Below are 26,428 nucleotides of genomic sequence, written 5' to 3'. Positions count from 1 at the left end.
GCTCTCGCTCGGATCGCTGCGGCGTGTCCTCGCCCTAGTGGCGCGCGCCGTTCGCTTCGAAATCGCGCGCCTCAGCGATCGTTCTACTGATTAGGCTTGAAATGGGAGTGTTCGCGTAGTGTGTGATTAACCCACGTGGAAAAGGAGCGCGGTGGCACCTCCTCAGGTCAGCACTGCGCCTCCTAATTACCTGGCCAAATCCGCGTTGAACGTTTGACAAGTTGTCTGAGGTGCATTTCTCTGCAGATTGGGCTTCATGTGCTGGGTTCATTGCTAGGTGACCTTTTGTCGTGCGCTTAATGAGAACCTAACTTCTGAATAGGGATAGCTAGCCAATTTGCGATATTACTTCTGCATCTTCCTTTTTTAACTTGCACAAATATGTGGGACTAGGTAGTAAAGTTGTAACGTGCAGGCCTGGATTAATTCTTAATGGAGAGATATTGATGGAAAAACTGGAGGCTATTATTTAAATACGCAAGGAGCGTGTCTAGAGTATATTGCGGAAGGTTTATATGAAAAAAAAAGTACATTGCTTAGGAAAGCGGGTGATACTGGCCAGATCTTTGTGATGCAGGCTACAATAAGAGTTTGAAGGTGGTTAACAAAGATTTGCTTGCTTGTTTTACAACAGAAAACAGTATACGGTAGTTAAGAATGATGACACCATTAAGTGGACGTTAATATTTTATCAACAGCCATTTAGAAGCTGTCTAATCAGAATATTAATATCTTCTTTGGTATTATCTATTTATGTTTTAAGTATGTGCCAGCAGGGCATTCCTTTGGGACACTCTGCTCTTAGAAATCCTGTGTCAAAGAGACCTCAGAGTGCTGCTTGACTGAAGGGAGGGAGGGGCTTGGGCCACCTGTCGTAAAACAATAGCTGAGTTTTAAAGGGATTTATTTTAAATTAAGAACTGGAGGCATCAAATTTGCCAGCACAAATGTATTGTGCCGCTGAACCACAGATGAAGTCCAGCTGTTTTAAGAATGTTCTCTGGTTTGTGTCTGAGAACTGGACAGATTCTGTGGCTTATAATGTACGTATGCTTACCACAACATAAACAGGATATACTGTAAAATGCTACCACAATGTAAAATAATGCAATTGATGTGGTATGTAGTTTAATTAGATGCGTTATTAAATTGGAATAAATCCATGTATTATACTTAAACTGTACCAAGGACAGTGTGAGTGGTTGGTCTATATAGGATGCAGATATGGAAGGGTGCAAACATTGCTCCCAGCCCACCATCTTCTTTCACTGGTAGTGACAAATTGGGTGGTGGGGGGAGGGTACCAGTGGGAGAGTCATACAGAGTACAACTATACAGTAGCTTGGCACACATTATACAAACAATTTCATTATTCATTTTAATTGAAGCATGACTGGTACAGGCTAAGTTGGTCACTCCACTTAACTTACTGGAGCTTCAAATAATTGCAAAAATTAAATACTGTACTCCTTTCTCTTCCAATCTTCTGTTTGCTAATTTCAGACATTAAAGGAGGAATATTGTACTTGTTTGGCGAAAACAATAATAAGACGATGATACTTATCCTTATAGTAGCATTGCCAGCCATATACTGTACAGCAATGTATATGTGTTCAGGTGCAATATATTCCTTCTTCAAAGAGCTTACTATCTAAGGGACATAGTTAACCAACATGAACTACCATGTGGAGAGTGTGGCATAGTGCTTAGAGCTCTAGTTTTAGCACCCTGAGGTTGTGGGTTCAAACCCTGTGATGTTCCCTGTGATCCTGGGCAAAGACACGGAATCCTCCACTGCTCCAGGTACATTGGACAGATTGTGAGCCGACCGGGACAGACAGGGAAAATGCTTGAAGTACATTTATGTAGTACATTTAAGTACTTTGAGTGTGGTTGTAAAACTACAAAAAGGCAGTATACAAGTCCCAATCCCTTTCCCTACCATTAAGACAAGTTATTTTACTATTAACTCATGCTATTTTAGCACAGGCCTTATTTTAAAAAATAATAATTTTATTGAATTAAATCAAAATATAGTACAAGATATGGAAACATGGTGTGCAACTGTCCGCATGCTGTTCTACAACGGTAAGTGCCTAAATCCTATATATAACCCAAAAGGGGGCATGGCCATAAGAGGTGCATGGGTTGGACAGGGGTATTCCAAAAGGTTTTGCACAGTCAAATACTGTAGAACAGTGTGTCGCAAACTTTTTAAGCTACAGCACACTAATCTCTGAGCTGCAGGTGGAGGGCACCCGGAAATGCACGGGCATCGACGCAATGATGTCACATGTATGCGTGACGTTATCACATCAACATCTGCGGCCCTGAGCCTCCTATTACCACCAATGGGGGGGGGGGCTGCAGAAGGGGAGGTGAGGAGAAAGAGCAGAGGCGCCAGGAAAGAGGAGAGGCGCAGGCGCTGGCTGATTGACTACAGGACGTGCCTCTCGCAGTGAGAGGCATATCCTGTAAGCAGTCAGCTAGCGTCAGCATCTCTCCTCGCCGGCATCTCGCGGCACACTTGGAATCTGTGTGAGCACACAGTTTGCGATATACTGCTGTAGAATAAGGGGTCTCCGCACCCAACTTGGGCACCGAGATTTATGCCAGTTTTCAGTGGGTATTAGTGTGGCACACAGAGTTGGGCATGGAAACTGGTGCGCAGCGCTGATATTTTCCAGTGCCATTTATAGACATTTGTTTGACAGTGATAAAAAAAAAAATTTGGGGGGTGCCTACCTCTACTTATCAATAGGCCATGTTGACAATTTTCCTCCTAAGGAGTTTTCTGAGGTGATAGCAGACAGTTAGTACTCCCCCAAGGTCACAAGGAATGTCAGTGGCAGTTGCAAGAATGGAATCTTCCTCTAACTACTAAGCCACATCTCTCCGTAATCAAAAAATAGACATTGGTTATGTATCTCCACATTTTGAACACATATATAAATTGCTGGATTTCACAGTGCACGCCCTTCTACTTTCTCCCTTACTGATACCCCCTAACATGCCTTTCCTATGATACTTTCAGGAACTAGATCAGCATATATTTACAACTAGTATTTTAGCCCGTTACATTAACGGGTGCTAGAAGTCTGGTCGGCTCTCATAGTCCCTTGCCGCCGCCCTACCCTTCCCTTTCCCTGGTCCCGACTCCAAACCTGCCGACTCCAGCAGCGTCTGCAGCACTGTACACACGCTGCTTTGGGGCCTTCTACGGCCCCGAAGCAGCATGTGTAGAGTGATGCAGACGCTGCTGGAGTCGGCAGGTTTGGAGTCGGGACCGTGGGAAGGGAAGGGAAGGGGGGGGCAGCAAGGCGAAGAACTTATTTTTACCAGAGCAAGGAGTCCAGCGCTGGCGGCCAGTCCTGCCGGCGAGTGTAGTTAGGTGCTGTAAGGCTGGGGACCCGCGCATGCGCACTCCTGCCACCACGGACCTACATCTCACAGAACAGGGAAAATGGAACACGCAGGTAGGAGTGCACATGTGCGGCTAGGGTTTTATTATATAGGATTTTCACTAAATACATAATCCATCCGATATCCAGTGCCATTTATGGTACTAAGCCAGCTAAGTGCTAATATCCAGTGCGAAGTGGCTGCTGAATATTAGCGCTTAGTGGCTAGCAGATTGCTCACTATCTATGAAATGTAAAGCGTTAGCCTGCTGTGTTTAGTGGTCAGATTGGGTCGCTTAAATAGATGGTCTATTTTTGGTCATTATAAACTTAGCTGGCTCCCCCGCCCCCCTCCCCCCTTTTACTAAGCCGTGATAGAGGTTTCTACTGCGTCCTAGAGCACTAAATGCTCTGATGCTGCTCCAACATTCTTAGAATTGAATATCCGGACTTAGCACCGACCGGAGTCAGCCCGGTTAACTCCCACAGTCTAAATATCAGCCACATGGATCATAGCTATTCACTAATCCCAAACATATATATTTAAATAATATTTAAAGGGGCTTATTTTTGTCCATGTGTTATCAGTTATGCATATGGTCGGCATCAGAAAGAATTTCATTGCAGTCACTTATCTAGCATGCTGTTTGCATGTTGACACTGAGCAAATATTGGAGTGTTTTCTCAAATTTAGCATATGCTGTACAAAAACGTATCCCAGGACAAACAGGGCAGGCAGCATATTCTCGACATGTGGGTGACGTCATCCACGGAGCCCCGACGCGGACAGCTTTTCAAGCAAACTTGATTGGAGATCTCAAGTTTGCTAGTACTGCACTGCGCATGCGCGTGCCTTCCCGCTCAGCTAGAGAGCGCGTCTCCTCAACGTGGTCTTCAGTTCTTAGTTTTCCGCGGCTTCGTTCTTGCACCGCGGCTTCGTTTCTTTTGTTTTTTCCTAGTCGGAAGTCGCTGTGCGCTGTGTTTATTGGTTTCTTGTCTCCCCCCCCCCCCCCAAAAAAAAATTTTTTTGTTTTTCCTCCATCGTTCTGCAACTGGGGACTCCCAGTTCTTCGGTGGCCGCTCGGCCTCGCGTGGCCACGGCTTTTTCTCTCTACCCTATGTCCCGGTCAGTGCGGTCGGGTTATTTCCATCACTGACCCGCACCGTTGGTGTATCCTTGGGGGTTGATCACCCTACGGACTCTTGCCCTCGTTGTGCCACCCTTCAACCTCGGGCTCTTCGTCGGCGTCAGGCCAAGATTCTGGACCTCTTCACCATTGAAGCGGGTCCCACCTCGACCCCGGTCTCGGCCTCGACCTCGGCTTCGGTCTCGATGTCGGCCTCAAAGACATCGGTCCCGAGCAAGTCCCCCTTGATCTCGAAGCACTCGTGGGCTCCGGCTTCGAAGACCTCGACATCGGGTAAGTCTCCTCTTCCTCCTTCAGGTTCAGCTCAGCTACCAAAGAAGCCTTCCTCGGAGTCTCTGGCCTCCCAGTCAGTGAGTGTAGTCCTGCCGGCCTCGACGAGACCTCCTCCCAAGCATGCCTCCACTTTACGGGAACAATCTACCTCGAGGTCACCCTCGTTGGAGTGCATGGGGGCGTCAGTATGCCCGAATCCCATGGTCTTGATGCCGATGTTTGAGGATATGCTTAAGGCTGTTCTAACCATGCAGATCTCCTCGGCTTTGGCCCAGCTTGCCCCGCATCAACCTCGCTCTTTGTGGACTAGCCTGAGCGTCGCGCCGAGGGCCCTCGAGGCAAGCAGCGTCAATCTCGACGCTTGTCCTTGAGTGATTCCTCGCCTGTTCCCTTGAGGCGTACTTCTCCCGCCACCCGTCCTCGTGTGAAGCACCGGTCGAGGCGTATTTCTCCCTCGAGGAAGAAGTCTGCGAAGCGGCTCTGGGATTCTTCCCCGAAGCGGAGCAGATCACCGGGCCCTCGCACTACGGGGTCCGTCAAGCTGTCAGACCTCGTGCTGTCAGACCCTACTCTTCTCCGCTCTCCTGTGCCGCCTCGGTCCCCGGATCGTGGGGCCCCAAGATCGAGGATCCCCGCCTCCCTCCCTTGTTGGCGGGTTTCTTCTCACCGGGGCAGGCCCCTTGAACCCCAGGATCATCACCTTCCCGAGTTACTAAACGCAAGCTGTCGTCAACTCCCCCTCGTTCTTTTAGTGGGGCTTCCTCGATGTCCGTGCTTGTAGACACTGGTGGCAGCGCAGTATTCGAGGGAGGCTTCCCCCTCGTTTTCAGCTGCCCCGAAGTCTCGCTCAGCTTCCCCCCCTTGGAGGGCCCTTCAGCGGGAAGACCGTCCTCCTTCACCAGGTTTGTGGTGGACATGGGCAAGGCGCTGCAATTGGACCTCCAATCTGATTCCAGGTACACCCAGGAATATTTGAAGGAGATGGAGCTTCCTTATCTACCGAAGGAATCCCTTCGTCTCCCTTTGAATCCGGTTTTGCAGCAGACTTTCTTCCGGAATTTGGAGACTCCTTATGCTATCCCGGCCATTCCGTCCAAAATGGAATCCCGGTACCAGACCGTCCCCTGTAAGGGGTTTGAAAAGGCTCAACTCTCCCACCAGTCTCTGGTAATGGAATCTACCCTGAAGAAGTCCAATCCTTCCCGTGTCTACGCGGCTGTCCTGCCGGGCCGAGAGGGCCGGACTATGGATAAGTTTGGCAGGCACCTGTATCAGAACTCGATGATGGCGAACAGGGTCTGAACTACAATTTTACGTTCACTTCCTATCTTAAAAAGTGCATTAAGACTCTGCCCTCCTTCCTGGATGATTTGCTGGTCCATCGCCAGGCAGAGATTCGCCGGCTCCTGGATACGCTGTCGCAGATTAGACTTTATATGTTTCAGGCAACATATGATGCCTTTGAACTTTCCTCCAGGGTCTCCGCCTTTGCGGTAGCCATGCGCTGCCTGGCTTGGCTCCGCATAGTCGATATGGACCCGAATCTGCAGGATCGGCTGGCAAATCTCCCCTGCTTGGGCAACGAACTCTTTGATGACATCGAGGCAGCCACTAAACGCCTCTTCGAGCATGAGCGCTCCTTTGCCTCCTTGGTCAGACCCAAGGCGAAGCCCGCTCCTCCTAAGTCATACAAGTTGCCTCCCCGGCGCTATCCATAGAAATCGACACCAGCATTTTCGAGACCGCCTCCTCGGCGTCAGCAGCAGCAGCGGACCTCTCAAAAGCCTCAGGCCCCTGCGACGGCTAAACCTGCACCGTCCTTTTGACTATCTGGGTTGGAGCGGCCCGGCCCCCTCCGTCCTCGAGCCTTCTCCTCTGCCTATAGGGGGCTGTCTCAGGGCCTTTTATCTTCGCTGGGAAGTGATAACTGTGGACAATTGGGTCCTCTCCGTCATCAGAGAGGGGTATTCCCTGCTCTTCCGGACATCGCCCCTGGACCGGGCCCCAAGAGAGTGTCCTTCAAGCAGAGTTCAACTCTCGGAGGGAGAGTTGCGCTCTGCTTGAAGGACACTCTCTTGGGGGCTCTCCTTCGCCTCCTTCGCCTCTGGGCGTTGGCGGGGGGGGGGGGTCCCTTTGGGTCAGCGGGGCTCCGGGTTCTACTCCCAGTACTTTCTGGTCCCCAAAAAGATCGGGGACCTGCGCCCTATCCTGGACCTCCGAGAGCTGAACAAGTTCCGTATGCTCTCTCTTCCCACATTGTACCCTCCTACTGGACGAGGGGAACTGGCTGTGCTCCCTGGACCTGAAGGAGGCCTATACTCGCATCCCGATCCACCTGGCCTCTCGCAGGTTCCTTCGCTTTCAGGTAGGGGACCTTCACCTGCAGTATCGGGTCCTCCCATTCGGGCTCCCTTCGTCCCCCCGAGTCTTTACCAAATGCCTCGTCATGGTGGCGGCAGCCCTCCGGTCCCAGGGTCTTCAGGTGTTCCCGTACCTTGACGATTGGCTAATCAAAGCACCGTCGCGGAGGGGGGTTATTTCAGCGACCCAACGGACTATTATCTTCCTTCAGCACCTGGGATTCGAGATCAACTTTCCAAAGTCCCAGTTGTGCCCCTCTCAATATCTGCAGTTCATTGGGGCGGTGCTGGACACGGTTCGCCTCCGCTCGTTTCTGCCTCAGCCTCGGCAGGCCGCCCTCATCCACCTCTGCTGGCAGGTCTTCAGTCCATGGCCTCCGCCAAGCAGATGATGATCCTGTTGGGACACATGGCCTCCTCCTTTCATGTGACTCCTTTTGCCAAACTTCACCTCCGAATACTTCAGTGGATTCTGGCGATCCAGTGGAGACAGGACTGGGATCCCGCGTCTCAGCACATTGCGGTGACTCCCTCCTTGTGGCGTTCGCTCCATTGGTGGATGCTCTCTTCCAATCTTTCGTGAGGTTTTCTTTTTCTCACGCCCCCGCCACGGAAGGTCCTGATGACGGACTCCTCTGTGTATGCCTGGGGGGGCTCACCTCGACGGCCTCCAAACCCAGGGTCTTTGGTCGAGCGCGGACCGTCGCTGCCACATCAATCTGCTGGAGCTTTGGGCCATTTACAATGCTCTGGTCGCGTTTCGGCATTTGCTTCAGGATCAGGTGGTCTTTAGCATGGCTGTGTAAGGTAAACATATATGTAATTAATTTTGGAGTAACTGAAGTTGCATATATAAGCGATATGAAGCACAGCAGTTTTTCTAACTGTATGGACACGTACATAGAAAAGATAACTATTGGTTGCTGGGTTTGGTCTCAATGCAGGGATGCTAAGTCTGGGAGCTTAGTTCATCTCCTTAACATCCTGGGACCTGTAGTTCATCTCCTTGGGCTAGCACCCCTTGCTGTCCAGTGGTACAACTGCAGTCCCAGTGAAGGAGAATCCCTGACTCCCTCACACCAGTCAAATCGCTTGTGCAGGGCTAACCACTGATATTTGGTCGCACTTAACTGGTTAGCACTGCTAATGAAACCCAGCTATTTTATGAGCAGGTCAGGTGCAAAGTCAGCATTTATACAGTTAAATGCCAATATTCCGCCTTTAACCACCTAAGTTAAGCAGTCATATTAGGAGTGCATAAAACACAGTCCTATCTATATGTGGTGTCACTTAGGAGTTAAGTGCTGAATATTGCACTTAACTGCATATGAGATAGATGGATGCATAAACCTGGATATTCAATGCCAGTGCCTGGACAAGGAGTTTCACTACTATTTGGCCCTTTTACTAAAGCATAGTGTGTGCTAATGGACATTAGTATACATCAAATGCTGTGTAATCCTATTTTCTACCTGTGGGTCACATGACATAGTGCACACTAATGTCTGTTAGGGCATGCTTAAGCTTTAGTAAAAGGATCCCTATATTGTGAGAAAACCCCAATTCACTTGGCTACCGGGAGCCAAAAAACAAAATTGAAATGAAAGATTAATGTTGTCGTGATGCAATATTTTTAGTATTGAAACAAAGCAAAGTAATTTTTCAATTCCTTTTAAAATGAATGCACATCTCTACCCCTGACATAACCCTGAAAATTTGGTGTGGTGAGACGTAAACCAGAATGATGCTAGGGAGGGTGACGGGACTAAATCGCACGAGACAACGGCGCGCCGACAACTGAGCACAAGGTTGATGGCGCGCCGAAAACTGAACTTTTTCCCTAAAAAACAGGCAAAAAGTTCGGTTTCAAGTATAATGAGGGGGGTTACAACCTCCCAAACCCCCCACAACGCCAGCGCGATGTCTGTTAAGTAAAATAGGGGGGTTCCCCACCAACACCCCCCGTCGGAACCCTTTAAAATAGTGCTTTTCTTCGGCGCGCCGTCAACCTTGCGCTCAGTTGTCGGTGCGCCGTTGTCTCACGCGATTTTGTCTATGAACCGCTAGGGAGCAACTGTTACATAACTATTCTCATAGAATATGTGTGTAAAAAACTATATACATTGGTTGGAATCCCCATGCCATTTCTGACATGACCTTAAAATATGGTGTGGATTAGATAGGGAAATGTTTAAAACATTATTAAGGGGGCTCTTTTATCTGAAGCCCTGTAAATCCCTATGGGTTTTGGGGCAGTTACCGCAACGGCCCACAGTAAATGACTTCGTAAAAGAGACCCTTTTAATAAAGTACATTGAAATCTGGGCTTAACACATTTTAATGTGTTAAGACATTCCGTAAAGAAATCAAAACACTGCTGTTCAAAAAGTATATACAATCTACCTAATCTCCCTCACCTCATCCCCCAAAAAATCATAACACTGCTGTTCAAAACATCTTCCGATGTTATTAAGTCTTTACCATCATTCTGTTATTAAGTCTATATCCTCAATCTGTATTCTCCAATGTCATGTACCCTCCTGGAAATGTCCAGTTCTCTTCTTATGTAATCCGCTTTGAACCGCAAGGTACAAGCGGAATAAAAATCACTAATGTAATGTAATGTAATGCTTGACTGTTCCATCTGCTAAGCCCAGATTTTACATGATACCTTTTAAGGGTATTTTCCTTTTAATTGAATTTCATGTCAGATGAAGTTCAACGTTGAGAAAAGTAAAGTACTACATGTGGGAAGCAGAAACCCGAGGTACAGCTATATGATGGGAAGGATGTTATTGAATGAGAGTACCCAAGAAAGGGACTTAGGGGTAATGATGGACATGACAATGAAGCCGACGGCACAGTGCGCAGCGGCCGCTAAGAAAGCGAATAGAATGCTAGGTATAATCAAGAAGGGTATTACAACCAGAATGAAAGAAGTTATCCTGCCATTGTATCGGGCGATGGTGCGTCCTTATCTAGAGTACTGCAACCAATATTGGTCGCCGTACCTTAAGAAGGATAAGGCGATACTCGAGAGGGTTCAGAGGAGAGCGACATGTTTGATAAAAGGGATGGAAAACCTTTCATACGCTGAGAGATTGGAGAAACTGGGACTCTTTTCCCTGGAGAAGAGGAGACTTAGAGGGGATATGATAAAGACTTACGAGATCATGACGGGCATAGAGAGAGTAGAGAGGGACAGATTCTTCAAACTTTAAGAAAATAAAAGAACAAGAGGGCATTCAGAAAAGTTGAAAGGGGACAAATTCAAAACGAATGCTAGGAAGTTCTTCTTTACCCAACGTGTGGTGGACACCTGGAATGCACTTCCAGAGGGCGTAATAGGGCAGCGTACGGTACTGGGGTTCAAGAAAGGATTGGACAATTTCCTGTTGGAAAAGGGGATAGAGGGGTATAGATAGAGGATTACTGCACAGATCCTGGACCTGTTGAGCCGCCGTGTGAGCGGACTGCTGGGCACGATGGACCTCAGGTCTGACCCAGCGGAGGCATTGCTTATCTTCTCATGTTCTTATGTCATTGGCTAATGTTCACACTAGCATGTAAAATGTTACTGCGGAAGCCCTTACTGCCTCCTGTGTAGAAGATAGGTGCTTCTGCATTAACTCTGTGCTAGCCAGTTTGAATGTGCTAATCCAAGGGTGCTAGCTGATTAATGCTTCCTCTTCCATTCTCTGCCTATGGCATGCCCCTCCAAATACATTTTGAAAAAAAAAATGTTAATGTACAAGTTAGTACATGCAAACAGGTAAAATACCTGTTTTCTCCATTCTAAATGTGTGCTAGGGTGTAACACCCTTAAGTAAAAGGGCCTGCAAGTGTTGTAATTGTATGCACTCTGTTATCTTAGACCACTTGCATCTCCTCTCCTGAAAATACGGTGCATGGATGTAATCAAGGGCAGACAAATGCCTTTTTGATTGGCAGGGGACCCAAGCAAACCAACTAGGAGTGGAGGAGTAGCTTAATGTGGGAAAAACTGAGGTAATGTTTATTGGAAGGAGTGGGGAAGAGCTGTGGCCTGAATCCTTAAGTGTTTGGGGGGGTGAAACTACCTGTGAGGAAAGAAATGATTGTTCTAGGAGTTGTTGTGGATAGAGAATGACACGGTGACAAAATTCATCATCGTTCTCGTCCAGGAAACCATCTCCATGTCATTCTTTAAGGAGAGAAGGAAGAATCAGAGTATGAATGGTCACAACCCCTGACCTTCAGGCCTTGATTGAAGAATGCTATTGTAGAAGGACTGAGTTTGAGATAAGACACGGGATTTTTTTCCCCACGGTTATCCGCGGGGACGGGAACGATGATGAATTTTGTCACCATGTCATTCTCTAGTTTTGGATTCAGGCCTGACTATGAAGCTGCATATAGTTAAAACTGTTATGGCATGTTTTAACCAACATGATATTTTTCCACTTATCTTGGAGTTTTTGACCAAGAATGTGTCTGCCTGCCTCAAAGTTGGTTTTTTGAGATGGGCTTGTCTTTTTGGGCAATGTTTTTGTAACCCTTTTAGACACTGAGGTCTTTTCTCCATTTATTGTGCATGAATGTTAATAGTGTGGGGGTCACTTGGATGTAGTGTATGAGTATTGCATGTTTTAACCAACTTCATATGCTTTATCGCTTGAAATTGTTGATTTTGCCTTCCGGTTTTTGGACTGTTGTGTAGGGGATGGTTCTATCTTGGTTAGACTATTGTAACGCTCTCTATCTTGGAATTTCGAAAACAAGAGGGAGAGCATTATAATTGGTACAAAATGCTGCAGTAAGGCTATTAATGGGAGTTGAAAGCATGGCACATATTACGCCAATTCTGAAGCAATTACATTAGTTACCAGTTGTATTTTGGGTGCAACATAAAGTTGTTTCTGTGGTCCATCAGACTATTTACCATCAAACACCACCGTACTTTCGACGAGTTGTGGCACTTTATGAGCCTAATAGATCTTTACGATCTTAAAATCAAAGGTCCTTAATTCCAATCGTGCAGGGAAATTATGCAGAAACTAGAACAATGACTTTCTGTATTGCTGGTGTCAAAATGTGGGCCAACTGCGACTGTGTAAACCGGTTTCAATTTAAGAAGCAGTTGAAAACTCATCTGTGTGTTACTGAATTTTTATGATTTATTAGCTTATGAAGAAAAGAATTTATTTAACTATGTTTGCTATTGTACTCTTGTGATTTATTAGTTGACAAGTGAAGAGAAGATATTGTTTTATTATGTAGATTATATGATTTAGTTTGTTTTTATCTTATGTATGTTTTAATTGATGTAAACCATAGTTTTTTGTAAATGGTATAAAAATGTTTACTTTATAACATTTTATTGAAGGAAATAATTAAATATAATATAGTACAAATAGATTTCATTTCAAAAAGATTCACAAATAAAATACTCCTCCCAAAAAATTTTCCATATGACCCATAACATCCCTCTACTACCCCCCACCTCCTTTCCCCCACTTCCCCCTACCCTCTCCCTCTCCATCAATATACATGTCAATATAATCTATTTCATCCTACCCCTACACCCTCCCCCCAGTTCCCCCCCCCCTTTTTGAATGGAAGATGACACATATTACCAGGTATAAAAATGTTTAAATAAATAAATAAATAATGATTACAACAGTGGCCTGAAAACCAGGGAAGCATGGTTCAAACCCCTCTGCAGCCTCTTGTGACCTTGAGCAACTCATTTAACTCACCATTGCCTCAGGTGCAGACTGTGAGCTATTCAGAGACAGGGAAATACCGACTGTACCTGAATGTAACTTGCCTCGAGCTGCAACTGAAAAAGACACATGAGCCAAATCAAATAGGCAATAAATCAAGCTCTGCTCCTCAGGTCCCACTGCTGATTCCCCATTTTACAGTTAATATTATTGGACCCGATATTCCAACGGGTTTAACTGGGCAGGAGATGCTTCTGCCTAGTTAAACCATGAGTGAGCTGGCTGCCAATATTCAGAGACACTTAACTGGGTAGTGCTGTTAAATATTTGTACAAACTGGCTATGTCAAAACTGGACAATGGAAGAGCGTTCCAGGGATGGAGCTGAGAGAGGAACCGTGAGTTATGCAGGTGCTGGCAAGGTTCAGTGCCTGAGTAGCCAAGCAACCAAATAGGACTGCCATAAAGTTTGTCCTAATTTGGCCCAAATTCACTAACCCTCCAAACCATGTGCGATCCATTTCCTTTTGCATGCCGGCTGACAAATTCATTTAAGGCCTGCATGCAAATGGGGGCGATTGTTAACATGCCCCCTACCCACGGTCAGGATTAGTAGAGAGTGATCCCCGTTCATGAGCACACCCTGACAGTTGTGACAGGAGAAGCAGCCTCCTGCCACTGCTTTCGGGGCTCAGCCCAGATCTCTCTTGCCTGCTCCCGGACTCTCCTGCTCTTTGCCGCCGTTCCCTGCAGTGCAAGCCTGTGATTTTAAAGCGGGCCTGCACTGCAGGAAATGGCAGCAGAGAGCAGGAGAGTCCGGCGAGCAGGGAAGAGAGATCGGGGCAGAGCAAGGCAGGCAGGAGAGCCTACACTAGCCCCACCCACCAGCCCGACACACCGGCCCTGCCCGACACCACTCCAGGACATGATCTCTCCTGCCTGCCCTGCTGTGCCCCGATCTCTCCCTTGCCCTCCCTCGGCACGGCACGGCCCTCGCCCCCTCCCAGTATGGCCCACTCCCCCGGCACCAAAAAGTTGGGAGCAGGAGTGGCGCTCAGTCTCTCCTGCTCCTAGGCCCACCCCGGTACCTTTTGGGAGCAGGAGGGGTGCCCGGTCCCTCCTGCTCCTTGCGATAAGGCTTCCTCCATCTTCGAGAGCAGGAGGGGTACCCGGACCCTCCTGCTCCTAAGCCGATCTTCAGGAACAGGAGGGAAGTCGTCCTGCTCCTGCTCCCCGGGCTGCCACTGCGCAATAGTGGCCTTAGGCCCCGCCCCGGCGCATCATCTGATGCACAGGGTGGGGCCTAAGGCACTGATTGGCTGAGGTGCCTCGGGCTCCTCCCTGGGAGGTGCCTCAGCCAATCAGGTCTGATATTCAACCATGGTGATCAATGGTTAAGAAAACCACCAGCCACTGAATATTTAGTGTCGGTACCCAGATGCCAGTGAAATTCTGACTGCTAAATAGAAAACAAACTGGATAAACTAGAACAGCCTTTCTTGCTGTTCAGTCTTTATCCAGTTAATGGTCTGAATATGGCCGCTAACTGGATAACCTCTGTCCAAACTCCATCCATGGACCACCCTGGAACTGTCCAGAGTGCTGAGATGGTCAGAGAGAATATTCAGTAGCACTGTCTGGTTAGTCATACCCCATACAGTAAATGCACAAGTGAGTCCTTCCTTAGCAACACACAATCTTTTTTTGGAGATTATAGCTCAGCTCGACACAGCCAGTGCCACTGAATATCATGCTCATCAACACACATCTGGTTAACATTGCTTGCTAACTGGTTAAGTGCCTTTGAATATCAGCCCCATAGTTCCATGCTTAACTGAGCTCCCATCAACTTCTTGTGGGGAGTGATGGTGTATGTTGGAGTTGCCAAAGCTCCTGTCATTGTAGAGAATGGGGTGGGGGGTGTTATGTTACATAACATCTGCCTCAATCCAAGAACAATGATGGGGGCTCAGCTGCTCCAATATAACATCATCTGCCCCACCCACGTGGAACTTTGCCCCTCCTCTCTCCCCAACCTTTCCCCAGCCTTTTACCTTGCTCGAGTGCTCAGGAGCTTTACTCCACTCCTCTCCTTGCTTCTGCTATCCTCACTATCTCCTCCCTCTCTCTTTTCCTGTCTCCATGGGATAGGGGGTATAGGACCAGGGGAGGAGACAAAAGGAAAATGAGAACTAGAGAGGGGAAATGAGGATGGAGATAAGAGGAGAAAAGGAGGGAGAGAATTCTACATTGAAGATGAAATCTTTATTGGGAAGAGAGGGAGGTAATTATCCCTACTACTTCTTTGTTCCTGCTCCCTCTCACATTGTCACCTTCTCTCTAGCCTCTCTTATCCTCAGTCCCGTATCTCCTTTCTCTCATACACATTACTCCCATTTCCATCAGCTTGTAAGCTTGCCCTCATTTCAGTCATTCCCCCAACCAACAAGCTTTGCCCTCCTAACCAGCCATTCTCTTCCCATTAGCCAACTTGTTTCTAAGAAAACAGCCTATAAGGTAGCTACCTACCCAGCCTTACTTGCCACCCTCCCAGCCAGTTGGCCAGGTTATACCTCCCAACCCCAGCAAGTTTCCCTCAAGCTCCCCCTCCCCCCATTCAGCCAACCTACTTCCAACTTCTACCACTGGCAAGCTTGCCTGCAAATTTTCCTGCTCTTTCACCCAGAAGAATAGCCAGGTTTTGACATCAAGGGGAGCAGACCTTTTGTAAAATGGGCACCACAGCAAGACTTAAGGGCTGACCCACATAGATGCCATTTCATTCAAAATCTATTTGGGGGAGCAGACGCTCCCCTTGCACCCCAACTAGCTAGGCCTCAGTTTTCATCCCTACTCCCAGTTCTTAGCAAGCCTGTTTACACCCTCCCACTGCTTGCCAGACAGCTAGACTGACTGTTTTAGCCTCCCGGCCAGCCTTTTTCCATTTCTCACCAAACCCACTAGTTAGCTTTTCCTCCCAGCTCACAAGTCTGACTAAATCCTCCCTCCCCCCACCCCCAGTCAGGCAATATGCCTCCAGCCTGAAACTTACTGCTCTTTAGTAAACATGAAGTTCTCTGTGAGTTTGAACAGCACAGATGCTTAAATTCATCTGCTGGTCTTGCAGTAATCTTGCAAGATCAGCCTGAGAATACCAACAGCAGTGTGGTTGTAGAGAGCTGCATGGTGACTGCCCAGCTCATTTCAATGACTTTGCAGCAGGAAACTGAAGACCTGCAGAGAAAAGCTGATCCTGCACAGACACACATACACACACACCAGCGATATCATAAGCTTTTTTTTTTCTTTAGAAAAGTAGGCTAAAAATGTATTCCTGTCTAGACATGAGACTGCAGTATTAGCAGTGACCACAAGATGTCAGCATGTCAGCATCTTCTATTATAATACTGTAATAGAAAAGGAATTGGATTTCATTACTCGCTTTTACAAAGGTGAGCTCATGGTAAATTACAGTTGGGCGCTGTGGTCATTTTCTTTCCTTAAGTGTGCACCTGAGGCAGCAGGGTGAATGACTTGCCCAGAATCACAAGAAGTGTCAGTGGGAGAAGGAAAATTCAACTGGCTTCCTTGGTTCTCAGCCCCATTGCTCTAATTGCTAGGGTTCTCATTCATCCATAGGCAGGGCCGGATTAACACTATATTGGACCCTAGGCAAACATATATTTGTGAGTGCTCCCCTCCCTGCCCTACCATTATTTCAGCTCTCCAGAAGTAGCAGGGAAAAATACAGAACAGTAATAAGTTTGTGAGTGAGCAAGGGGACTATTACTTTAAACCAGGGGTATCAAAATCCCTCCTAGAGGGCCGCAATCCAGTCGGGTTTTCAGGATTTACCCAATGAATATGCATGAGATCTATTTGCGAGCGCTGCTTTCATTATATGCTAATAGATCTCATGCATATTCATTGGGGAAATCCTTAAAACCCGACTGGATTGTGGCCCTCGAGGAGGGACTATGACACCCCTGCTTTAAATGGAGAAGTGTAATGAGTAGAGCTGGAGAGCAAACAAAGCAAAAAACTGCAGACCTTGTACACGATGCAGGCAGGCTTTATTTTGACAAGTAAATTTAGGTTAAAAACCTTTTACCAGGTGAGGGACCCAACACGGTCCGTGTTTCGGACTAACCTTCGTCAGGGGTCCCGATAGGTGACATGCTGAAAAAACCACCCGAGTGGAGAGCAGCCAAGTTACCCAGTTCAATAGGGAAACTCAGGCCTGGATTTCTGCAACCCTATCCTGAGTCCCTTGGGGTTACCAGATTTCACAAAGTAAAATCCTGGACACATGTCCCCGCCTCCCAGCAACGCCCATTCCACCCCAACCCCACCCTGTTCCAGTCCTGCCCCATTCTGCCCCAGCCCTGCCCCCACACAAACCTCCTCTTAAGCTCACGGTTGTGTCTGGGCCTCTGAGCATCCTCGGATGCAACGCAATGATGTCACATGCATGTGATGTCATCGCATCATATCTGCACATGCTCGGAGGCCCTCCCAGAAACAGCCCCAGGCCGAAAACCCAGACAAACTCCTTACAGGACATGTCCGGGTAAATCTGGACATCTGGTAACCCTATCATTATGGGACTGGAAATGCTGATTTCAATTGGTGGCATCAGGGACTACAAATAGGACAGTGAATTGGGATATAAGTTCAATAACAGGACTGACCAAAAAGTCTCCCTCCTTGAGCTGGGTAACTTGCAGCTCTGAAGCAGTGGGCTGAGAGTCAGGGAAACTGGGCAACTCTTTTTCACTCTCCATTGCCTTTGATACAAACCAGAGATTCCAAGGTTAGACCTCTCAAAAGAGTGAGATTTAAGGGCAATGTATACAAGTGAATAGGTTCATAAATGGAAAAAGCAAAATATATTTAGGGTTGTTTTTTTTTAATGCTTCTGAAAGGATATAGGCAGAGTGGAGTCTTATTAGAACAGTGTTCAAGAAATTTTCCCAAGTACAGTAGACTCTCAGTTAAACAGCATCCATGGGGATTGATAGGTGCCGGATAAATGTAGTTTCTGGTTGCTTGAGAGTTACTATTAAAAATAGGCCTAACTAATACTATACCCCTTACTATGCCATACCACAAACTGTTGCAGACAAACTACTGGATATGTGATAGGCAAACGTGGCTGTACTCAGGTGTGGTGTGCCAAGTTTACACTTAAATTTCGGCCAGAAATTGTATTACAATATTTCTTAGATTTTTTTTTTTTTTCTGATTGCTTAAGAGTTCTGGTTAATTGAATTCCGGTTAACAGAGAGTCTACTAATAGCAGGATAAATTTCTTGGGCTGAAAACTTCCCTCCACTCTCGTAGTATGTGCACAGGTACCAATGATCCTCCCCATTCCAGCCCAGATTTTCCAAAGGGAAGCTTTATTTATATGACACTGTCCTCATTAAAGACACAAAAACATACACAGTACGTGCACTCTCTAGCTCTCTTTTCTAATGCTGTCCCGTTGTTCATATGGTCCTTCAGGCAGTCCCCCACCTGGGTCTGCCTACCTCGTAAATTCTGGCATTTGCTGCTAGCTACAATAAAACCCTTCACATTTCCCCCCATTCTTCAGTACTAATCCACCCCCAGACCACTCACTAGTTCCACTACTTCTCTCTAAGGACCCTGTGCAAAGATCTGCTTCCTCCAGTCCTTGCAGCTCAGCCCCTCCTTCCTATGACTAGGCAGCCTTCCCATTGGCCAGAGCCTACCACAGTGGAAGGGAGGATCATGGAGAGGCTAAACTCTGAAAAATAGCCACATACTTTAGGGTTACCAGATGTCCAGATTTCCGCGGACATGTCCGGAGGTCCGGATGGCTGTTCAAAACCCGGCACTTTGTCCGGGTTTTGAAAAGCCTCCTCAAATCGAGTTGGACATGCGTGGATTTCCTTCCTGCCTGACGCAATTTGCGGACAAGAGCAACCAGTGGGGAGCGGCAGACAAGAGCAGGCAATGGGGGGGGGCGGGGCTAGGGGGACTAGGGCGGGTTTAGTGCGGGGATGGGCGGGCCTGGGGAAGGGTCTAGGGGTCCAGATTCTCCAATTGGAAAATCTGGCAACCCTACACATACTTAGCCATCTTTTTGGTTTTGAGACAAGTAATTTACAACTTTTTTAGAAACCTGAAAAAATCCAGATAGCTGGCTATCTTAGCCTCCTAAATCCTAAGAATATCTGACAGGACCCCCCCCCCCCTTCAAGCATTTGGGCCCAAGGCACATGCCTAGTTTGCCTATGCCTTAATCTGGCTAGGCCAGTGTATAGCAAACTGTGTGCCGCGGCACACTAGTCCGATGTGGGGGAGGAAGAGAGGTGCCGGCTGACTTCCTACAGGACGTTCCTCTCGTGGTGAGAGGCACATCCTGTAGACTTTCAGCTGGTGCCAGCGTCTCTCTTCTTTGCGGGTCTTCTCTTCCAGTACCTCCCCACTGGTGGCTCAGGGTCTTCTCTTCCAGTACCCCCATCTGAGGGCCTTCGCGCATGCGCACGATGTCATCACATTGACGTCCGCACACTTCAGGATGCTTCGAGCCGTGACCATGACCTTTAGTGTGCCACGGCTTGGCACAGTTTGTGAGACATTGGGCTGGGCAGTATTTGATTGCCTTCAACATACATGTGTATGGCCAGGAGCTGCATGTGTAGAGCCAGGTAGTGGCTTTAATAATAATAATCAGTTTATATACCGCAAGGCCATAAAGTTCGATGCGGTTTACAATGGTTAAAAAATTACAATAAAAGAAGTTGAATAGAACTAAAAAAAGTAAGAAGTCAATAATTAGAGACACTGAAATGATCTAAATCAGGGGTCTCAAAGTCCCTCCTTGTGGGCCACAATCCAGTCAGGTTTTCAGGATTTCCCCAATGAATATGCATGAGATCTATGTACATGCACTGCTTTCAATGCATATTCATTGAGGAAATCCTGAAAACCCGTGGATTGTGGCCCTCAAGGAGGGACTTTGAGATCCCTGATCTAAATAGTTCATAATGAAATTTTTATGAATTAACTACCCAAATACTTCGTAAACAGATATGTTTTTAAAAGTCTCCTAAATTCCCCATAAGTGCCAGTAAGCATAAGCAATTTTTCTAAATTCTTACCCCGTAATGCTGCTTGATATGAAAAAATATTTTGATGGTGTTTTTTTAAGTTTACAACCTCTAACAGGCGGGAAAACAAAATTCAGATGTGGGTTTCTCTTGTATCTGTTGGTTGCAAAAGAGAAAAGCTCAAGTATATATTTGGGAGCTAAACCAAAGAAAGCCTTAAAGCAGAAGCTACCAAACTTAAACTTTAGGCTGTGTGTCATGACTCCAGAACAAGAGCACTGGTAATGTGTGGGGAAACTGAGCGATGCTGATCTGGGCTGCAGTGGCAGTACATCAAGTGTACCTAGGTTTACCAGATGTCTGGATTTACCCGGACATGACCTCTTTTTGAGGACACATGGATGCAGTGTAGTGACCTCACGCACATGTATGTGATGTCATTGTGTCACACCTGAGCATGCGCAGATGCCCTCCAGACGTGGCTCCGAGCATGAGAACAGATGGAGGGGCGGGGCTGGGGTGTGTGCCGTGGGAGAAACAGGGTGGGGCTGGGTGGAACTGGGTGGGCCTGGGGGCGGGGCCATGGGTCTGGATTTTACAATAGTAAAATCTGATAACCCTAGGTCAGGGGTAGGCAATTCCGGTCCTCGAGAGCCGGAGCCAGGTCAGGTTTTCAGGATATCCACAATAAATATGCATGAGATGGATTTGCATGCACTGCCTCCTTGAGATGCAAATCTATCTCATACATATTCATGGTGGATATCCTGAAAACCTGACCTGGCTCCGGCTCTCGAGGACTGGAATTGCCTACCCCTGCCCTAGGTGCACTTGCACTGGAATATAGAAGTGGGGGACATACTACCTGTGGCATAGTAAGTGAGGGCAGACCGCCCCAGGCGCCATCTTGATGGGGGTGCCAGCATCTCTGCTCCTCACAACCCCCGCTCCTTCCCACTCCTCCCCTGATGTGCGTGCGCCTTCACTACCCCTCGTACCTCTAACTCTTTGCTGGTGCAAGCAGCAGCTCCAGCCTGCTGCTCATGCCGTCCTCTGCTCTCCCTCTGACATCACTTCCTGGTCGGGGGACTGGGACGTGGCATCAGAGGGAGAGCCGAGGCCGGCACAGGCAGCAAGTTGTAGATGCTGCTCACACCAGGAAAGTTTAAAGGTACGGGAAAGCGAAGGGGTCGAGCGTGCACGGGAGGGGCGGGGAAGGATCAGGAGTAGAGAGGAGGGCGCCACTTCCCTCACTACACCACTGCATAGTACTACAGCAGTAGTGAAGGGCTTGGTTTCCACAGCCAACAGTAGAAGGCTGCACTGAGTTTGGTGACAAGTTTCCAAGTTTATTCACAATTTGATGTACCGACCATCGACAAGTATCTGGTCGGTTTACAATGCTTAAATTTAAGTTAAAATAAAAATGGGGCAATATATGTAGACAGAACATTTCCCTTCACCATTCCCTCCTGTATCAATATTGTCTAATATTGGTACAGGAGGGAATGGGGAAAGGAAATATTCAAAATTACATCGAAGTTAAAAAAAAAAAAAAAGATTAAAGGGAGGTAAAGAGGGGAAGGGGAAGAATATGTGGAGAAGGGAAGTTGCTGTTTAAAAGCCGTTCTCATTAATCTTTAACAGTATTTGGAGAAAGGATCTTATCTTGCATTTTGGTAAGCGTCTTGAAATAGAAAGGTCTTAAGTTTGATTTTGAATTTGTCGAGGGAGTTTTCAAGGTGGAGGTGTGATGGTATAGCAGGGCAGGGGCTGTGGCTGAAAAGAAGGTGTTTCGCGTATAGTAAAGTTCTTTGATTGGAGGAGTGCTAGTGGCTGTGGGTACCGGGCAGCAGGAGGAATTAGAAAGCATGGGCAAAGGGGCTGGCAGTGGCTGCATGAAGTTTTGATTTTGTTAGAAGTCTTGGGTGAAAGAATGACTAGAAATGCTGTATTTACAGAAGCATTCTTACAACAAAGAGATTACTTGAACCACAAATGTTCTGTGAGTTTCTGCCAGAACCATATAAAATTAGTTTCTAACGACAGAGTACTGATTCCCCTAGTATTACATTAAGGCATTATAAACATACATTGACTAGCAAAAACAAGCAGTTTGTAATTAAATATAAATTGTACAAATTTCTAACAATAAGACACGCACCCTGCCATGAACATACTTGGTTATACTTAGTCTATTTTAAGGGAAACTCCACGGAGAATTGGATGACAAAAATTTCAAACCTAAATGCAGTTCATATACAGATGGTTAGACCATCGTGTAGATTTGCAAATACCGCCTGTTCGGTGCTTGAGGTTGAAAGTGTCAAGAATAAGCATGTTTTCTTGTATGGCTCCCTAGGAATGGAATCGAGTACCTATGTATATATATGACAGCAGGAAAATTTATGCACTTTTAAGAGGTTATTGAAAAGATACTTGTTCTGTAAAATGAAATATGGGGACTGTGTTTATAATGATGGTGTAAGCGCTGATCGCTGATTTATTGGTGTTTTAACTATGTATGGTGTGTGTATATGTGTTTTAAATACTGTGCATGCTTTTGCTGTAAACCGCTCTGTAAAAAGCGGGTTATAAATGAACAAACAAAGCATAGGAGCCAACTTTTCAAAATGACTGGGGGTGCTCGACTCACCACAAATCATCGTCCATATTAGGAAATTACAGCATGGTGGGTTATGAACACAACTGGCCAGGCTGTCCTTAAAAGCACAGCAGGTGGTGGCACATAGGGAGGACTTGTGGGTAAAACAAATACTAAGGTTAGCACTGCAAATCTCACCAGTCTCTCTTCCTCCCCAACCCCCAACTCATTGCCACAGTTTACCATCCTACTCCGAGACCATATATACCATACTCATGCTATGCTATCCGGCCCACCCTGGTCCATCTATATAACCCATATTCTCCCTCCTTCCAACCAGTTCTCAATAGCCCCTCTTCCCTTACAAACCTCTGCACACCATACACTTTCTTTTCTCTTAGACCATCTCTTCTTTCTCAGGGCTAGATGCACCAAAGCCGCTGATTGTCTAATGATTGGAACTAAAGTGGTTTGACTGGTTTAGTAACCAATCGTATATGCCAAACCAGTGCTCTAAACAGGCTCACAGCATGGTTTTCCATGTGGTCCTACATTCTCCCAATTCTGGCATGCAAGTGAAGTTGCCCTAAAATTGCATGCCAGAATCAGGTTGGTAAGACTGACCCAGGAAATCCAATTGGTGTAGTAGACCTGTCAGTCTGCCTGGTTGTTGTTTTTTTCATTTTTTTCTATGGGCACAGATGTATGTGTGTAGCACACACATCTGTGCCCATAGAAAAAAATGAAAAAAACAACAACCAGGCAGACTGACAGGTCTACTACACCAATTGGATTTCCTGGGTCAGTCTTACCAACCTGATTCTGGCATGCAATTTTAGGGCAACTTCACTTGCATGCCAGAATTGGGAGAATGTAGGACCACATGGAAAACCATGCTGTGAGCCTGTTTAGAGCACTGGTTTGGCATATACGATTGGTTACTAAACCAGTCAAACCACTTTAGTTCCAATCATTAGACAATCAGCGGCTTTGGTGCATCTAGCCCTGAGAAAGAAGAGATGGTCTAAGAGAAAAGAAAGTAAGAGAAAAGAAAGTAAGAGAAAAGAAAATAATCTCCAGTGATCAGCATTATTTGGTTCCAGGCCTCCACACAGCCGGCAAGCCAGCCTCCAATCTTCAGAGGAGAGGCTTGAGGCCTGGCATCATTGTGGATTTTTGACTGTGAAGCGGTAACCGGAACCTTGGTTCCTCCAGTTCTCAGAGAATTTCTGTCTTGGGGGGAGGGGTTTCCGCAGTAACAGGAGTGAGTGGGCATCCCTCCTGCTGATTTTGATTGACATGGGGGGGTTGCTGTTCCGGGGGAGGGAGGGTTGTTGGGGAAGGACATCATCGGGGGAGGGGGGGGGGATGGCACAGTATTTTTTAAAAAATTGGCTAGATATTGTATGTGTGTAGCACACATACAATATCTAGCCAATTTTTTAAAAAATACTGTGCCATCCCCCCCCCTCCCCCGATGATGTCCTTCCCCAACAACCCTCCCTCCCCCGGAACAGCAACCCCCCCATGTCAATCAAAATCAGCAGGAGGGATGCCCACTCACTCCTGTTACTGCGGAAACCCCTCCCCCCAAGACAGAAATTCTCTGAGAACTGGAGGAACCAAGGTTCCGGTTACCGCTTCACAGTCAAAAATCCACAATGATGCCAGGCCTCAAGCCTCTCCTCTGAAGATTGGAGGCTGGCTTGCCGGCTGTGTGGAGGCCTGGAACCAAATAATGCTGATCACTGGAGATTATTAGAGAGGGTTACAAGACAGAGTTCATGCCTTCTCTCTCCGACTGGTTCTTGGATAAGGTGGCAAAAGTCCGGGCAACGTTGCAAAGGTTGCTAGATAGTCAAGCCATAGAACCAGTTCCTTCAGAAGATTTGGGCTTTAACAGATACTCAATATACTCTGTTGTGCCCAAGAAAGGCTCAGAGGAGTGGAGACTCATTCTGGATCTCAAACCCATCAATGCAGCCTTGAGAGTTCCTCGATTCCGAATGGAGACCATTCGGTCCATCATCGCAGCAGTAGAGCCAGGAGAATTTCTGGTCACCCTGCATTTGACAGAAGCTTACCTTTACATTCCAATCTTCCTGGAACACAGAAAGTTCCTTACATTCCATGTTTGGAGACTCACTATCAATTCTCAGCATTTCCCTTTGGTCTAGCAGTAGTGCTCCGAACTTTCACCAAAGTTATGGTGGTAGTGGCCACTCATCTTCACAGAGCAGGTTGGCAAGTGCATCCATACTTGGACAATTGGCTCATCAAAACACCGTCCCAAACAGAAGGAGCAAAATCATTAGCAACAGCTGTGGAGATGTTGCAGAGTCTGGACTGGATTGTGAAATTTTGAAAGAGCCACCTAGTTCCGGCATAGTCCCTCGAGTACCGGGGGGGGGGGGTGCATTTGTCTTATTCAACATGACAGAAGGCCAAGTCTTTCTTCCAGAAGCATGCAAACAGAAGCTTCATGGTGAAATTACAGACCTGTTGAACAAGCCAGCACCTACTGTGTGGTGTTACTTTCATGTCCCTGGGTCGATGGCAGCCACAATAGAGGTAGTGCTCTGGGTAAAGGCGCATATGCATTCTCTCCAAGACACATTCTTGTCTCACTGGTCGCCTTAGAGAGACTCCCTACAAGTTCCACTCCCTTGAGACAGCAACAGCCCAAATCAGCATGAGCTGGTGGCTCCACCCATAGTCTGTAGCAAAGTTAATCCTATTCCGGACTGATTCCTGGGTCATCCTGATGACTGATGCCAGCTTCTTCGGCTGGGGGAATCGTTGCAACAGTCACCCAGTTTCAGGACAATGGATTTTGTCTCGGCGGATATGGTCTATCAAGAGGCTGGAACTACAAGCCATTTGTCTGGCGCTACAATGACTACCACAGTCTTTGCTGGAGAGCAAAACAGTCAGAGTCTTCTCTGAGAATTCCACAGCAGTGGCCTATGTCAACAGGCAGAGAGGCAACAGGAGTGCTTCGCTCTGAGCCCACAATTAAGTTGGTCTCTGATCTAGATGTAATTTATGCTGCTTTGCCCTTCGTATTTTCTAAAGCCACATAGACTCCTTCATGTCTTTATAAAATAGATTAGAAATAGGCAGCTAAATTGTCTTCACAATAGTCGATTGAGATAATACTACCCTCTCTATTCATGGTGCAAGATGAAATGTACAAAAACCTTTCAATTTGACCTTTTTTAATTTTTAAGAAGGGTCAGATAATAATTCATCTAACTGTGTGCTCAAGCAATCAGCTTTCACTGAATAGTTGATTAATCATCTCTTTAAATGTTAGTCCAGGAGAAAAGGATACGTGAAAATGCAAGCTTATATTTTGTCATGCTATATTAATCTGGGCTTGAGTAAATGATAGATCTAGTCCCGAGTACTCACTTTATGCACACAACTGATCCATGTTTGAATTCCCACAAAGTTCTACACTGCAGAGGTGATGTGTTGGTGTGCCCTGATTTCCAAAACACAACAGTGCATTTCTATCCAGGTCATCCTTACTGCATATAAAAAGGTCTCAGGAATTGGAAACTATTAGCTTTTGAATGTTAGGCATGCATGCATCTTATTCTATAATTGCCCATGACCCTCCCATTTCCGTGCCCCCATTTTGGTGCTGCATGTAAATTTTAAGTGCGGATCCCACACCTAAATTTATGCACATAAATTTAAATTAAAACCAATTAACACTAATAATTGTTTTTTAAGAAGCCAATTATCATTTATTTATTCAATTTTTTAGCCCATCCTCCCAAAGGAGCCCAGAACGGGTTACAAAGTACGTCCATAATAATCCATACAGAACAGAGATGACATAATTTA

At 46.7% G+C, this 26,428-nt stretch overlaps 1 protein-coding gene across 4 annotated transcripts in view; it reads left to right on the top strand.

Annotated features, from left to right (window-relative positions):
* STARD13 (StAR related lipid transfer domain containing 13) overlaps nucleotides 1–26,428 on the top strand; it is a 406,771-nt gene that overhangs the window by 151,681 nt on the left and 228,662 nt on the right. The gene's annotated exons all lie outside the window — the stretch shown is intronic.

The sequence above is a fragment of the Geotrypetes seraphini genome, chromosome 6 (assembly GCF_902459505.1).
Source record: "Geotrypetes seraphini chromosome 6, aGeoSer1.1, whole genome shotgun sequence".
Lineage (NCBI taxonomy): Eukaryota > Metazoa > Chordata > Amphibia > Gymnophiona > Dermophiidae > Geotrypetes > Geotrypetes seraphini.
Note: the sequence above shows the minus strand (reverse complement) of the source record. Positions and strands in the feature narration are given on the sequence as shown.